The sequence below is a fragment of the Numida meleagris genome, chromosome 11 (genome assembly GCF_002078875.1).
Source record: "Numida meleagris isolate 19003 breed g44 Domestic line chromosome 11, NumMel1.0, whole genome shotgun sequence".
Classification (NCBI taxonomy): Eukaryota; Metazoa; Chordata; class Aves; order Galliformes; family Numididae; genus Numida; species Numida meleagris.
This window is the reverse complement of record NC_034419.1, coordinates 18,881,973-18,899,060: the sequence shown is the minus strand read 5'-3', so window position 1 is coordinate 18,899,060 and position 17,088 is coordinate 18,881,973. Positions and strand designations below refer to the sequence as shown.

General features: G+C 44.4%; 1 long non-coding RNA gene across 1 annotated transcript in view; it reads right to left on the bottom strand.

The window, feature by feature from the left end:
• LOC110405085 overlaps nt 1-17,036 on the bottom strand; it is a 33,048-nt gene extending 16,012 nt beyond the window's left edge. The window contains exons 1-4 of the long non-coding RNA XR_002442676.1: nt 16,562-17,036; nt 15,930-16,117; nt 10,570-10,808; nt 1,458-8,136 (exon numbers count right to left, since the gene is read on the bottom strand). This is a non-coding gene — a long non-coding RNA (uncharacterized LOC110405085). The remainder of the gene's footprint in view (nt 1-1,457; nt 8,137-10,569; nt 10,809-15,929; nt 16,118-16,561) is intronic.

The window sequence follows — 17,088 nt, the reverse complement described above, 5'->3', positions numbered from 1 at the left end:
CTTCCCTACCTCTGTCGCACCGCTCCTACTGCCACTATCACGGCGTTCATTATCCAGTCTGCAACAGCAAAACTGAGTTTCGACTGCTCCCACAATAAGTAATGGATAGGTAAAACTTTGTAATACACCGGGAATGCCACTGGGAGGTGGAGGTAAATTTAAGAGAGGAAACATTTACATTACACTTCTAGGCAAAAAGAGCGTGCAACTAGCAAGATTTATTTGCCTGCCTGCAAATTACCAAATGAAATGGGAAACAGACCAAATTATCAGCAAATGGAGTGTGTCCTGTGTCCAAAGGAAAGGGACATTCACTGGGAAGAAGCCTCAACTGACACCTAATGAGCTTCAATACATTTTTTAAAATTTCTAACATTGATAATTCTTGCTTTCTTTGCACGATTGAAAAATACAACACTGGAAGGTATTCCTAACATGATTTTTTTCAAATTGTTGTTCAAATTATCTGTAGTCTAAGGAGTACAATAGATATGAATTACAGCTCCTAGTATTAAAATACCCAAACAAATTATTAGCATATAAAAATTGATGTGATCTATTCAGATGTGTTACGGTGAAATATGATACAGAACACAGTGCACCTGTCCTGAACCATAAAACTTGTCAAAGGCAGCACAAGTTTATAGCCTGGGCAGATCCCTGCAGCTCTGCTGGAGCGGCTGAGCTGGGTGGGAGCACACCCTGTTGGATTCCTGCAGGCGCACAAACATTTCCAAAGATTTATTTAACTATCAAAATAAACAAGGCAACAAAACAGACTTTTCTCTTAATCAGACGGGATAGAAATTCTTTCAAAACCATCTTTGTCATTTTTGTCCGATCACTGTATGCCTGTCCCTCCACATGAGTTAACACAGCAGTTATTTATCGACACAGCAAGGGATGCTTTCACAACGGTAAGGTCAAGTAACGTGTGCAAGAGGCACAAATGATGCAATTGCGTGGATTTGTTCAGCTGCCTGTGCAACACAAAGCTGCTGAAGCACAGGATGGCTCCTGCTCGTGGGATGGCTCCTGCAGCCCATGCCACCTCTGCACCATCTCACTGCTCTGACCCACGTTGCTGGATGGGGCATTGCTGTCCCCAGAGCTGCCGCCTGCCCTGCAGCACTGGCTAGCTGCAGCTCTGTGGAAGAAAGCTCATTTTCTTTCATTAGTGCGGCCCTGATTGAATTTTTGATGTATGAATGAGGAAGGGCCTGAAGAAAATTACAATGGGAAAACTTCGTCGTACAACAGAAATGTGAAACAGAGAAAAACAACAGCAAAACAGAATGAGCCCTAATAACAAAGTCTCTGGCAGTATAATTTCTATGCAGTATAATCACGACTTGTCCCGTAGCAGCCTGGGAATTGCCTTCCATTCTCATAACTTTCAGCCAACTCTGAGACAAACCAAAAATCCGATTGCTGTTCTTAAAACGTATGTTCCATACCTCATTCTCCAGATGCACTGTTCTAGCTTTTCCTAGGTGTTGATATGTTTCCAAACATGGCATATTTTATGTGGGATCCACACTGGAGAGCATTCCTTCTCCTGCAATGATTAAAAAGATTAACTTCAATTGCCAGCAACTGCAGTGAAAAGCACTGAAGGCTCAACTCTTAATTACAAAGAGAAACTAAAATGTGGCAATTAACTTTATTCATGCTAACAGCAAAAAAAAACATGTCTGGAAGTAATAAACACATTCTGTGTTTATTACTGAGAGAAAGGCTTTGGTATCTGCAGTGAGCTCTTCCCTCGGTGCTGAGTATGCCTAAGAAGAGGGTTGGTACACCATTGATTTTAGTGCCGCATAAAAAGCCATTCACAGTGAATGAAGTTGGAAGCTGCAGAGAAATTCCAAGCTTAATAACATCCTTGGTTTGTCTGCTTGAAGCGTGGCCACGGAACGCAGGAGAGACAAAGCGTCACTACCAATCTCAGCTGCAGCTCTCTGCCCCCGGAGCGGCGGAGGCGCGCGGATGCAGATGGGAGCCCGGCCCAGGCCAGGCCGCGGGCCTGCAAGCACACGTGTCTCCTGAGCACCAGGGCTTGATGCAGATTGGGTTAGATGGCCGGAGGAAATTGTCTGTTCCCTCATTTTGAAGGAGGTAAAATTCAAGCACAATAACTTCCAGTGATGAGTTAAAATACTGCTGGTGAGAACATTCCACAGAAGCCGGCTTCCAAAGATAAATTAGAAACTATCAACACCTATTTCAGGCTGCTGAAGCCATGAACTGGCACGGACAGCCCAGGGCAGCCTGTTGCCTGCAACAAGAGTCACCGAATCCAGCATGTGTAGGAGGACCAGAGAATGATGTGAAGCTCATTGAAGGGCTTTCAGGGGGGTAAAGTGTGTAAAGGAGCAAAAATCTGCACGTGCTCCTTCCAGGCAGAATTCCGGAAGCCTTTTGATACCCATCGGGAGCAGCAACCATAGACTACATAGCTAAATAAGTCTTTCAATTAGCAGAGGTCCATATCACAGCCCAAATAGTATTGATATTTTTACATTAGAATTGTAAAGTGCGATCCACCACCAGAAAAGATATCCATCTGAACACTGAACTAAAAGAATCTCTGAACAGATATCGTTTTGACATTCTCTTATAATAACATTACATTATTACAGAAAACTAGGACAGAGCTCCACTGGAAGACATTCACTACAGCACGAGAAATACCTCGGAGGGATCGCAGATTTCGTGTCAGGCGGTCAGGCCCTCTGCTTTTATCACATACCATAAAGCTACGGAGGCTGCTGGAGACAACGGCAGCGGTGCCCACCACTAGGTCTGTCCCCTCCTGTCCCCTGTTCCAGCCTGCGAGGAGCTGCCAAAGGAAGCCAATAATTTCCACAAAGATCAAGGCGAGTTTAATCACAGAGCCTTGGTCTGGGGCCAGCTCTTGTTCTTTCAGGCAAAAACTTGAGCACCAAGCATATGGCAAATGCTATTTCCCTCTGGATCAATACATTATCCTCTCCTTTACCGGAGTGAAGTGTATCCAACCTGTCTCCTCGGTTGGTCACGGAATTTCTCTTCTCTCAGTTGCAGCACGCTGACAGACATCTGTGTCTCCATCCTGAAATAAACCCTTGCAGTAAAGCAACACAGGTGCAGAAGCGCAGTTCGTGACGGATTTCAAAGGACTGTGTCAACTCACAAATACACGAGCATTTCAAGAGCCACTGGGAAAACAATTAATGTTTGGCTGCCGTGTAATTTTCTTCGGTCAGTCCGCTATACTGAAAAAATACCAAATTCATTTTAGGAGTGTTTTAATGCCAATTAATGTTTCAGGGAATTGCAGTGCGAGGAGATACGTCACCACACCTCACTCTTCCTTGGGGTCCTTCCCAAGGAAGAGGAAGGAAGGAAGTTCCCAAGATCTCAGAGGGGACACTTTTTTTAAACTTATGTTTCACTTCAATTACGTGAACATACTCTTATGCTTGCTATGAGATAAGAAGATTGTAGTGCTGTTCTGATCTCACAGCACATGGCTGTGATGCTGTAGGTGATGACAGGGGCACACGTGCACACCTACATCAAGCTGTGGTTCAGATCTTTGGGGGCTTATTTCATACATGGGGCTGTGCTTATATTCCTTAATATCTTGATGTGTGTGCTGCCCTAAGGACACGACTCTTCTCTACAGAACAAGTATTTATTGATGTAGTAGAGCTTTCCAGATCAAAATCAACGACTTGAATTTCTTTGAGGTCATGAAGCATGCTAGGTACAGTGAAAACAAAGTAATTCAGTTGTAATAATAAGTAGGTTTAGCATCATTTGGTCCCCTCTACCCTCTTCTATTCATCTTTGTGGCATTTCCTTGAGAAAACATAAATGTTCCTCTCATTTTGCAGCTTAATCTCCATATGTTTATCAGCTGTAATTGCAGCTTGGTCACAGTAATTAAAATACATGACACCTACTTGTTAATGTAGGCAAGAAAAATAATTTTCTCTGTCACCCTTTCAAAACATTTGTTTAAATTGTAGCCACAAAGAATACACACATGTTAATGCATTAAGCGCCAAAAACCTCTCCGTGTGACTCAAGAGAAGCCGGCGCCAGCTTCATCCAGCAATGGATTTGGTGGATAAAACAGAAATGTGTCACAATCAAAGCCAGCATTTGCTCTTTCCTAATAGAGAGTGAACTGCGATATGACGACTGTTACCTTTCCCTTTATACCAACAGAGCATCCCTTCTGCCCTCAGGGATGCACCGCAGGTCGGGTTCCTTAGTGCTGCCCAGAGCCTTGGGCACTGCCTGCAGCACCAGCTCCAGTGCCCAAGGAAACCTGTGGCTGCATGAAAGCCCCCAAACCAACGGCCTTCCCAAGGAAGCCGAGGCCTTTGGAAAATAACAGGAACTTCTTGCTGTGCTTTATTCTCACCCTTTCAACCACAAAGATACCCCTGGACTGATGCTGCGTGGTACACAATTCGAAAGGAAGATGAGAAAGGCTTTAGAGCAAGTTAATGAAGCTATTAGTATAAACCTTCCTCTGAAGGAGGCAAGATAAAACCTGAGTAAGTCGCAGCTTAAACACACTCCCAAATTCATTCACGTAGCACCAGACTATATTTACCAGAGAGCACTGAGAATAAGGTCAGCATTAAAGCAAAGATTTAAGAAACAGAATAAAAGGATCTTTGTAATTTGGTTGTGCTCAGGAGGCTTTATTTGTTGACACAGACGCAGCCCAGTTATTTTGCCACACACAACAGCCATTACTCACCCGCCGGGTCACACCGCATTTTCCATCCTTTTAGGCAGAGCCTTCGAGTTATTGATCCCATGAATCAAAGTGGCGGTGCCGTGCGGGCCGTGTGCCGCGCCGGGGGGACGGAGACGGATGGGGCTGCTGGCACGGGCTCCGCGGGGAAGGAGGCACTGGAGATCGCTGAATGCTAACTATTTTTCTAAATGGCTGTCAAGCCACTTCCAAGGTGCAAGTAATGAAGTCAGCACTCTCTATTTTTCTTTCCGTTCAGCCGGGAGGGTGGTGAACTCGTGAAAGCACGTGACAGCTCCGTGAACGTTGTGGGGGTGTGGGCATTGCTTAAAATCCAGTTAGGATAGAGCAGAAGTTTACCCATTATCCCATGCAGCATCTCGTCTTTGCTTAGCCTCTGGGCTCCAGCTGTGCTTATTTCAAATAACGGTGCCATAACACGAGGTGTAGAAACGAAGCCTTTCAGGAATCACGTATTTTGTGTCATCCACGCAAATGGCTCTTACAAATCTGGAGTACTTAGCCTACATAAAATGATTTTTTCTGTTTTCCCCCAAATCCCTAAGGAAGTTGAAGAAGTGGGAACACACTCAGACCTAGTTACGTGACTGCCCTTTGGGAGGACACGCAGAGAAAACACGCGGACTGGCAACCCAAGAGGGGTGCAGCGGCATGCGTTGTCTAACAGGTCCGTGGCAGCAGAGCAGGAATCAGATGATCTTTAAGGCTCCCTATACTCAAATCATTCTATGATTCTATGCTTAATTAGATAACCCAAATAGCACTTCCACCTGAATACCCCCTCACCAACAAGAGAAGGAAAATCCCCACGTTTGAGGCTCTCCCTACCACCAAAGCAGTGCCAAACGCTTCCCATGTATATTCATAACGCCAGTGCCAGTTACTGGAAGTTTATGTGCAAGGGTGAAAGACCACCAGTTTAGTGGGAAAAGCAGAGGTTATCGCATGGCATCTCTCTGACACAAAGGCTAATCCTCAGCAAGAGAAGAAATCTGACTTCTGCTGCGGCTTTGATCAGCGAGGCCTCGTGTATAATGTAACAGTGCTGCGGCTAACAGCAACAAGAAATAATTCACTCTCTTTTAATGGGTACGCGCTCCTGTCTGTCTTCTCATCACGCTGGGAGAGCTCCCAGCAGAGGACGGCTCCCGGTGGCACACAGAACCCCATCTCCAGCAGCACGGATCCGCTGCGGGCTCAGCCCTGCTCAGCACCACGCAGCACAGGGAGCGGGCACCCTGCTCACCCCCCAACACGCTGCCCAGCATTGCTCCTCTGCGCAGATGGCCCAAGGAAATAAGCAGAGCTCCTGCCCCTTTCCACCAAGCGATGCTCCTTCTTTCTCTTCCCCCAGACACTGCAACAATAAGTGTGGCTCATGGGAAGATTTTCTTGCCTTATTTTTACCCCCATGCGAACGCTTTTCCTGCTTTGATTTAGGAAAGGCTGCTGGAATTGCACGAGGCAGGCACTAATCTGCATGCGCAGCTCCCCACGTGCCGTGTGATGCGCGCTGGCAGCGAGCTCAAGCAACACAATATATTGTGACAGCTCTCGAAAACTTGTACCTTAAGGAGCTTACAGGAAATGGGCTGGCTGTTGCTTTACAGCAGAAAACATGTTATCTGAGAAGATAAATCCCATTAGGCAACGAAATATGCTTCGTTTCAATAGCAAAAAAAGATCTCCATATTGTTTTGTTCACTCTTTTCTTTTTACAGCAACTTCTTCATCTTTATCTTCAGTCTTTGGATGCCCCCAGGAAGGAAATAAATAAATCTGCATTTTCACAAATACAAAAGTTAAGCAGGTAAAGACATGGACCTAAGTAGAGGTGTTGTGCAGTGCTGTAGCTACAAAGCAGCAATGTTTCATGAAGCAGAAATGCACAGCAGCTGTGGATGGGGAAAGGCCTCAGGTCTGGCTGCTCCTGCTGTCTGTGGCTGAGGACTACAGGGATGTAATCAGGGATGTACTACCACCTACAATTAACAGAAGCAAAGGGGGAAAATGCCTGCTGCTGTAAGATATCTGTTTGGAAATCAATCAAAACCAGTTCCAATTAGGGAAATTAAAAAAAAAAGAAATAAAAAGTGGTTCTGGCTGTGCAGCACCAGGCAGCAGCGGGTCCTGTGCATCGTGTGGATGGCCCTGGGACAGGGCAGCTCCACGGGGAGGTTCTGCTGCCCACTCAGTGGGGTCAGCTCGCTTTTTTTCCAAGGCAAACAGCAGGGCTTAATGACTGCACTCTGGGCTGCGTGAGTCTCACTGAAACGGACTCGCAGGTAGCAAAGCAGCTCCTCTCAAAAGGCTCAAAAGTGGAAATAAAACTGCCCATCTGAGGAGGCAAGCTCTGTGCAGACAGGCTGCTGTCAGTGCTGCACCCCATGAGCTGTGCATCTGGGCTGTGGATGGCACCAACAGTGCTTGGGCTGAGGGCAGAAATGGCCCTGCAAGAAGAGCATTAGCAGCTGAGATTCATTTAAAGTCTTTGCTGGATACTTTCTTTTAATTTAAAAAGGACGTACCCATACTTATACATGAGTATTATTGCTTCTTTCCACACATGAGCTGTTTAATATGTTAACCTCTGAGGGGAAGTTTCTGAGTTGCCTTGGGGTCCATAGCACCGAGAACAGGGACACATCCTTTACACAGACAGCTTCTGTTGGAGCCATACCAAGATCCATGGTTCTTCTGCCTTCAGAACAGACAGGAGGCTGCAAATGCCTCCAAAAACATCATTACACCACACCATTGTTGGCTGTTTCCACTGAGGACAGAGGATTCTGGTTTCGTTTTCACTTGTAATGAACTTCAATGGAGACTGCTACCAAGTACGAGATCTACGTGAGGAAGATCCTAAGGCTTATCTGTGAAGCTACGTTATCTCAGGTTAACATCCCATTAAAAGCACATAATTCATTCTTAACCCTTAAAGTCTAAAATGCTGTAGGAAAGCTGCATGGTGCATTTCTTGCTATTTGAGAATAAATTCAGGCCCTAGAACTCACTATGCGACCTATTTTTCAATAAATAGAGTTTTCACGCTACACGAACACACAGCAGGGTCTGAAAAAATAACCCTAATTTATTTTACCAGGGGTAAAAAAACACAGACTGAAACTCACCCTAGCTCTATCATCATTATATGCATTTTAGCAAATGTATTTGAAATGCTGGGCGAGTTCCTTACTCGGGGAACAGCATGATCATCCCTTACCGATGGCTGTGCAGCATCTCACCGCGGGCGCCGGGCTCCAATGCGACTCCTCCGGCTCCATCAGCTGCCTCCCTCATCACTTTGCTACCAGCTCGATTCAGATTGAAACCCTCGTACAGCGTTTATTGTTTTGCTAAAAAGAAAAGAAAGAGATGTTACTGTTTATGTCATCAAACACACGCGCATGTGCTGCGAGAGGGAGAGCCGCATCACCTCGTGCTCTCACAAAGAGAGCTGAGATCCAAACCGGGGCCGGGTGCTCCCAGCGTGAAGGAGTTGATCCGTGCAACCACCAATGGCTGCAAAAGCATTTTACTTACGGACATTCCTTCCCAGTTTCCTGGTTGATAACAAGGGATGTGTAAAGGAGGCTGCTGTTTGCCCTTTTAGGGAAAGGCGTGGGATTGGTGATGGCAGAAGGCAAACCCTGTATCTCCTAGTGGTGTGCCTGAGCCGCTGTACCACTGCAATGTCTGTGAGAGCATCAGCTCTTGCCTGAGTGGAGCTCAGCTGTGAAGGAGGGAGAGGCCCCAGCCAGCCCTCCCCAGGGTGACCAGCAGCTGCTGCAGACACTCTAGACTTATGGAACAGGAACAATTCTATTTCCTTTTGTAAAGAAAATGAACCAAACCTGAATGAACCTCCTCCTTATTCCACAGAATATTTCAGTTGACTTCATTTTTCCAGGAGCTAAGGAACGCAGGCATCTCCCTGCAGCTTTACGGGGTCTTTCCCTGGAAATTTTCCTTCCTATCTGGGGGTAATCTAGAGCTTTGCTTGACCTTAAATGCATGAATCATTTCCAAGTGGTTGGTGCAGAATTTACTCTCAGACATACAGTTCGTTTCCAGACAGTCCTGTGCAGAGCCAGGATCCAATGGGCCCCTTCCAACTCGGGGTGTGCTGTGTCTCTATCATTCTGCTGTTCCTCAAGTGAAATTCACCTGGCTGAAGGTATTAGCCAGACCCCACAGTTATCTGCCTCAACCACAATGGGTCCAGTCACAAGCAGTGCCTGAGCACACTGATAGGAAGCACGTAATTTTCCTCTCATCTGATCCTCAAACTCAGCAATTTTCTCTTTTATAACATTTTATGAAGAGGAAGGAAGATGATGAGTAGGGGAAAAAGAATAGATAACAGAGAAGATAATGGTAAAAAGAGTCTGAGAAGAGGTGATACCTAATTTACTACAAACAACAGCAGCAGTACAAGAACTTCAGGTATTATATAGACAAAGCGTGAATAAAACCTATTCTCAGTCTGAACAATTTATTGCATTTTGAGTCCTTTTTTTTCCCACTTATTCCAGAGTATATTTTTTATGGATTCGTTTCAGTAAAAGAAAAATATCTTTCTTTATATGAGTACAGCATGTGGCTCTGGGTAAAGTGATATTGCCTGGCCAGCTGATGGAAAAGTCCAACATTTTTTGGCAATACAAAAAGGCACAATATGATAAGGAAATGAGACAAATAAGAAGTGTTTAACAAAATATTCTTAATTTCTTTTCTGCACAATGTCCTATAGTTTGACATTTGTGGGAAATCACAGCACCAAAGGACTAATTATTGTTCTTTCCCGTAGCATCACCTACCAAATCTGATACGATTATGTGAATTTTCTTTGTGGCCACGGTGTATCAGTAATAGGACTGTTAGTTGGTCTGTTCTTTTCAGAGAAAATTTGTACTCAATACTGTAATCTTCAGCAGCTTCAGCCAATTCTGAGCTAGGGGAGCACAGCTTTACCCAGAGACTCTTTCCATCACCAGTTTATGCACAGCCATGTGGGAATTTGGGAGAGTTAGTTAGCATATTTTTTGGTAAAATGTTTAGGCAGGAAAACAAATGCATTGATAGCTGTTCTGTCATTCTAAACACAACGTGGAACCGAAATACAAGTAATATAGTAGACTTTGTCTTATTCCCAGAACCCTTTTCCTGTACTTCTGTTACAAGTGCATGGATAAGACTAATTTCCCTTACCTAATATAACTCAGTTAATTGATATTTGTTGCAGCTGGAAGCGTCTCAGAGCTGGGCCACATCCCCTCTTGGAGGATCCTGCTGAGGACAGCCTGCTGCTCCCCTAGCAACAACACTCGTGTGTCCTGCTCACAATGCGAATGAGGAAGAGCGGATCTCCCATCCCATCAGCTTCACAGCTCATAAAGGAGGTTTCATCCTCATTGATGCCCGTCCCATCAAAACACCACTCAGAGTTGCCCAATTACAGACCTTACCAAAAAAGCCCCATCAGAATGCACTTCTTTTCACTGCATTGAAACAGTAGTTTATGCTATGAGGAAGGATTTCAGAGCAGGAGCCTACATTGCCTTCTCTGCATGACTTTCCAGCAGCTCCTTCCAGCCCAAACTCTGCCAGGAGCTTATGAAGCTGAGCCCCCAGCATGGGTGCATCCAGACCATGGCGTGACCGGGCCTGGGGCTCTTCCAACTGCTCAAAGTGCAGGAAATAAAATCTGAAGCTAAATCAACCTCCCACAAAGTTATGCATGCAATAGCTTGCTAAGGAGTGTAAGTTATTACAAATATTCTGCTTACCATTGCTGCATTCATTTCCAGACTCCGAAGACACCTAGCACGGCCATCCCTTTCTCTCCAAGTAGCTGATGAGCAGATTAAAATACTTTCATTAGACTCCTTTTGTTTGAATGTGAACAACTGTGGCGATCTCCCAGGATCTGCAGCTGAAGAACAATGTCACGAAGAACCACGTGGGTAATTGCTCATGCTTGTGCTGCAGGACCGTTTCCGACTTATCTGAATATTTCTTCCATTTCCTTGTTAATAAAACAAAAGAAGTAGAATTAAGAACATTTAGTTGTAAACTCATGCATGTTGACGGGGAAAGGAGAGGTGAGGGGAGGTGGGGAGTGAGGAGCTCTGTTTCACCTGGAGCACCACAATATCCCAAAGGGATTTCCCAGTGCAAACTGGAAATACATCATTCCCTCTTTTTCTTCCCCTATTTATTCTCACTGGACTTGCAAGCAAGAGTACATTCAAAATGCAGATTCATGATGCCCAAAGGTTTTTTTTAGGCATCAGCTATACAACTTCAAGCCTCACTAAATCATACAGTTCCACAGTGAACTTGGCAGGTAAGTGCTGGGATGTTTCCTTTTCTTCATGAAGAAAGGGGATCTTTTGCATTACTACAAGTGATGGATGTCAGAAAAGGCAAAAAATACCACAAGTATCTCCCAGAGTGAGCAAACATTCTCTTTTTTAACACATGAAAAATTAACACAATCAAATTCCATTGTAAAACACGCTTCAGAATTTGCTTTGCCAGCGTTATTACCTAGACGACTGGGATATGTTTTACTTTTCCCAAAGAAGCAGCACATATCTAAATGAGAGGAAAATTGATGATATACAGCTACTGAGTGGTTATGAAAAATAAGGGCCCCAAATTTATCTGTGTCATTACTGTACGATGATGCTCATGTGCCATAAGCAAATACTGTAATGGAATAAATCAGAAACACTGGTAGCAATGATCATAATACTTATTCTTTATCGTAGCGCCTAGCAATAAGGATTCAGGATCCCACTTTTATTGGTATTGTATGAAGAGTAACGCATAAAGGGACTTGGAGAGGCAGGCACAGAGGTGACGGAAAGTGAATTTCCTCCTAACATCTAACTCAAACCTCCTCTCTTTTAATTTAAAGCCATGCCTCCATGTCCTATTGCTATCAGACCATGGTCAAGGTCACTCTCATGTTTATAAGCTCCCCTCAGGTAGGGAAGGCCGCAGTGAGGTCTCCCTGGAGCCATCTCTTCCCTGAGATGCACACCCCAGCTCTCAGCCTTTCCTCACAGTGGAGGTGCATCCAGCCCTCGGAGCATCTTCATGGCCCTCCTCTAGACCTGCTCCAACAGCTCCACAGCTTCCTTGTGCTGGGGATGCAGCACTCCAGATGGAGCTTCAAAATACAGATGGTCTGGACAAGGTCCAAAATAGCCTGGAAAAATAGAGCTGAGAGTCAGACAAACCATGCAGGAAAGGTAGGAGCAAGGGGAAAAGCCAGGGAGAGCACATGGCTGTGACTGGGACAGTGCAGCTGGGTGAATTGGGGTGGGATGGCAGCTCCGGGGATGGGCAGGCTGCAGCTGGGCAGCTCCACCACGGCTGTGAAGGAGCAAGATTTAGTCAGCACTTCTGCGATGAAAAAGGCTGCAGGATGAATCCAGACCTCACTGCGTGCTGGAGAATCCACACGGGATAAAATGCTCTCCTCCCCTGGCTCAGCCTCAGCTAAAAAACAATTTACTTCTTAACTATTCATGTTAGGCATTTTATATATTTAAATTCATGGAAATGTTTACTTATATATTTATATTTCACAGACTATAAAACAATAATAACAAACTCCAAATTAGTCATTTCCTTTCAGATAATAAAGTCGTAACGAGAAAAAATTTGTAGCTTCCAATTGTTCCAACCAGTGTTGGAAATGACATGAAAATCTCTTCGGCAGTCATTACAGCCTAATTGTTTTGGAAAGCTGCAAGAGAATCATCATCACTTTTTTGTTGCTGGTTGCTTTGCTAAAGAAAAGTTCGTTTCATTCAAAGCTATTAAATATTTCAATCTCTTTATTCTTAAAAACAAAACAGAAATGTGAATTGGCAAATTCTTTCAAGTATTCTACGAAAATATTTTTCTACAAAATAAATCTTACAGCTCTTTTTTTTTTCCGAAACCGATGGGAAGCAAGTTGGATCTGCCAAAATTCCTCGCTAATGTATATTTTGTAGTAAACTGGATATCTATACCCAGTGTTGTAATCCCAGTTCAGTGCTGGGAGCTGTTAAATTCATGAATTATGCATTTCATTCTGTAAACACAAAAGAAAAAATACTTACACTGTAATTAGTTTATTTGCTGTTATCCAAGATCACAGTAGTTCATACAACAGTTAATAAAACGAAGGCACCTCATTGATGTTACCTGGGACAGCCCTAGAGATGCTGGGGAAGGCACATGCCTTCTCTGACCGCTTTAAGAAGATTGGATAGAGCAGAAAACCAAACGTGGAGTGCTCGAGGTGGAGAACAAAGGAACCTGATGCTCAAATACTGGAGTGAGGCTCAGAACATCTCATCCCTGCCTACTACCAGCTCCCCGTGGCAACCTGAAACACGCGTGGTGCAGGCAGCGGCTGCGGAGATGTTGGGCAGCAGTGCCAACAAAAACAACACCCTGCCCTACAGCGGGGCTCCTTCCAGCCTTCTCTTTACACCCTGTTTTACAAGTACACTCTATTTTCAAGCCTTCCCCTGAAAAATTCCTATTCAACAAACCCTACGTTTTTCCCCTGGACACATCCAGATCCAACCTGAGATGAGCTCATCAGAGATGAGTTTCTCAAGTTTAGAAAATTAATTCTTATGCCTCATCTCAGGCTTAGCAGATGCTTGGGAATCTTTAATAGCTGTAATTACTTAGTTTATAGTTATTGCGTTGTCATATCTCTTATAGAAGCAGATCAAAGTTTATGAATACCTCTGTAATTAGAGTACATATATCAGGAACAGGATAACTCCAACTGCTGCTCATCGCATCACTGATTTCACTGTGTCGCTTCTAAAAGTCCTTATCCCTGTTTTTAATGGCCATGCTCAATAACCATCAACAGAATCTGAGACAGCACCACATCTGGCTGCATATTTATTCTAGATTTCAAATTATACCAATCATTGTGTGCTGGATAAACTCTAGGCTCATTCTTTAAGTACCATAATCCTGTTTACAAGACAAAAATCCCAAGCCCCCGATGCAGCGCACACAACGCGCCCTCTGGCAGCTCAAGTAAGATTTTTCTGTAGCTCAGTCAATCTGCTGCTCATAGAAACGGCTCGGCTCTTTTGGCATTCCCAAATCGTATGAAAAAGAAGGCATGACCAACGCCTACCTGATTCTAGCACATCTACAGTAGCACTGTAGGCATGAAGAAAGAAAAGTAAAGCAGATATACTTTATTATTATTATTTTTACCTTGGCAACATGACCATTAGACACCTTAGAGCTCACGTGGTACCACAGAAATTGCAGGTGATACCCCCAGTGCTGCTGCTGCTTCTGTGCGGAAAAATACTCCCTCACTTAAAGAACATTCCAACAAATATGTTTGGTATTTAGCCAACATCCTGGTCTCTGCTGACACGTTTCAGCAGCAGCCAGCACCTAAATCAGTATGATTCATTGAATCAATAATTCTAAGGTCTGTACCTAAAAGGGTGAAAAATGTGGAAAAACCTGGCAGAAGAGTAATGATGGTAATGTTCAGCAAAATGGTTAATGAGGCTTGGGAAAAGCAGGCTTTGGGGGGAGAGAAATATGTACAGATTTAACCTTGCACACAAGCTTCAGCAGAACATTCTGTCTTCTAGGTTAACCATAAAGTCCCCACATACTAAGTGACATCTGTAGTTATTGACATGTTCACTCTTTCACAGATTGGCCCTTTCCCACTTCCCTGCACCGGTTGCTGGAGGAAGATGTGGCTCTTTTCCAGGTCACCGTATCCCCAGCCATTACTTGCTGAATGGCTGATGTTGGTAGCACAGTTACATAAATGCACAGAAAATAAGGTTACTTTCTGCCTCCTTACCTGAACATTTTGGTTCATTACTGCTCCCTTCCTACCTGAAATAACTCAATTCCTTCCCATCTCCCTGCTTTCTCATCATTTCACTTCCCTCAGCTGGTGTAATAGCAGCCTGTGCATAAGGTACCGTGCCCAAGGAAGCTCAGTAGCGGTAATAGCAGTAGCTGAGGCTAGTGATATCATATAGCATTTGATTACTTGAGGAAAGAAGGACGCTGCAGCTGCAATCTCCTGTCGTTCCTCTCCCTCTCATGGCTTTGGAAGAGCCATCGGATCCGTAAATGCATTTTGCCACAAGCTGGAACGCATTTCAGGATGTATGCAATGGCACTGCTCTATTCTTTACTTGGGATAGGAAGATGGTATCCATAATCAGACCAATAATACCAAGACGAACTCACACAAGGAATTACTCGTTAAGCGATCTGAACATCAAAGCCCCGTCTTCCTCCTCAGCAAAGCAGCTGCAACACATTATAACTCATATATATTTCTTTTTAAAATACAATTTTGCATTAATTCATTCATCTTCCAAAAGCTGGACAAAGGACATGTGCTTTTTAATGGTCGTTAAACATTCTGCAATTTGTCTCCTATTTGTCAGTTGGCATTAGGAGAGATCTATAACTAATCTCAGTGCCACCAACGACACCGCCTGCTGCACGCTCCCTCCATCCATAAAGCATCATGTCCACGGTGAAGACAATTAGATGCCTCTGATCTCTTCTCTATAATTCACTTTCCTATCTAATCAACAATTATCCATAATGAACTTTGCATTGCTAGCTCAAGCTCAGCAGTTTCTCTTGCCTAGTGCAAGACATAAATGGAAAACTGGAGGCAAATGGCATAGCATGTTTTATGAAGTGATTTCCGAATAATCACACTTTAATTTTAAAGCTGTTTAACGGCCCTAGCAAACGGCAGACAAAAGAACTGAAGTGAGGAGTGTGACCTATGAAACTGATGAAAATTCATTTGGAAAAACCCTTTATTAGAAAAGGGTCTTCTTGGCACAGGCCTATAAATCATGCGGTAAAAATGAACCTAAATTGTAGAAGCAATTGGTTTTATAATTCCGTATCTTTGCAGTGATCTGGGTGGTGATAACAGCGTAAGTAAAAGGAAATACTGCTGTCCTGGCTGAAGTTGCCAGGAACGTTGCGAGGTGCACACCCTGCACCAGCTGTGCACGGAGCCCTGAGCCTACCAGCGGCCCAGGCTCAGGGTCAGGCTGCTCCCCAGACAGCTGGAATTTCACATAAATGTGCCCCGTCTCACCTCCAGAGCTACGTGGCCTTCGGTTGTGATGCAGCCTGGGGCAGCCGCTGTGAGCCCAGTGCTCCTCCAGGTGTGTAGCTGCGAGCTGCAGGAAGAGCAGCAGCTGGAGCTCACTGTGAAACCAAGAGCCAACCCATTACAAAGCACCCTGAGCCGAGGAGAAGTTTCCGGAAGCTTTGCTGTTGTAACTGAAGGAGAATAAATATAAACAAGTCTGAGCAGAGGTGAAGATGTTCAAAGTAATGGAACAAACTGAGTTCCTTAGGGAGCCCCTCCAGAGACCCCATGCATTGTAATGTAATTACTGTGAACAGTAATCCATCAAAACGTACTACAGATATTAAAAATGTTTATAAACACCCGTAAACTATTCCTTGTATGTATTCATCTCCTAACACACCAAACTGCACTCTCTGCTCTGTGAGACAGGGCTCAGACCTCCAGATTATCTGATCAATAGCAAACAAGAATGAGAGTATTTTCAGTTCACTGGATAAAAGTCAAGGAACAGAGAAATAATAATGGAAGCAGCGATTCAATCAGAAGGAGCTGTAGTAGGTGGCACAAAGCTATAGGACAAATGTCAAGCACACAATCAAACAGCACTGCTGAAGTGAAAAAGCGTGAGTTACCAGAGTGTCTTTTAGAAGGGCTCCGTGGGTCAGATTCCTCCCCCGCCACTGGTATTGCTGGGAAAAAAAACTATTCATGGAAGTCAAATCATGTGAGTCCACAACATTTGTCAAACCTGCGGTCCCAAACTTTGAGCCGCGGTCACACCGACCTTCCCGTCATCTGTAGACCTGAAAGCGAGGGGAGAACATGAGGCGTAGGAGCCTGCAGGAACAGCTGAAATCCTTTGCAAATAGCCCCGTGCTTCAGGCGCACACCAAAAATTCTTCCTGGAAGTTAAGCTAATGAAAAGACAGATATGTTGTAACTGGTGGGAGCACGCTGACAGTCTGGTGGGAAGATCTGACACTGGGGGAATCGTTCATTCCTTCTATCGTCAGGTAGATAGACAAGGCAGAAAGAAGAGCAGCACTTTTTCGTTTTTTAATCAAAGGCTGTAAGAGATCATTCCTTTTTGCACCTTCGTCTCACAGCTTGCTGAGGAGCACACAGGGACAAGTCCAGGCAAGTCCTGGTCAAAGTTCGA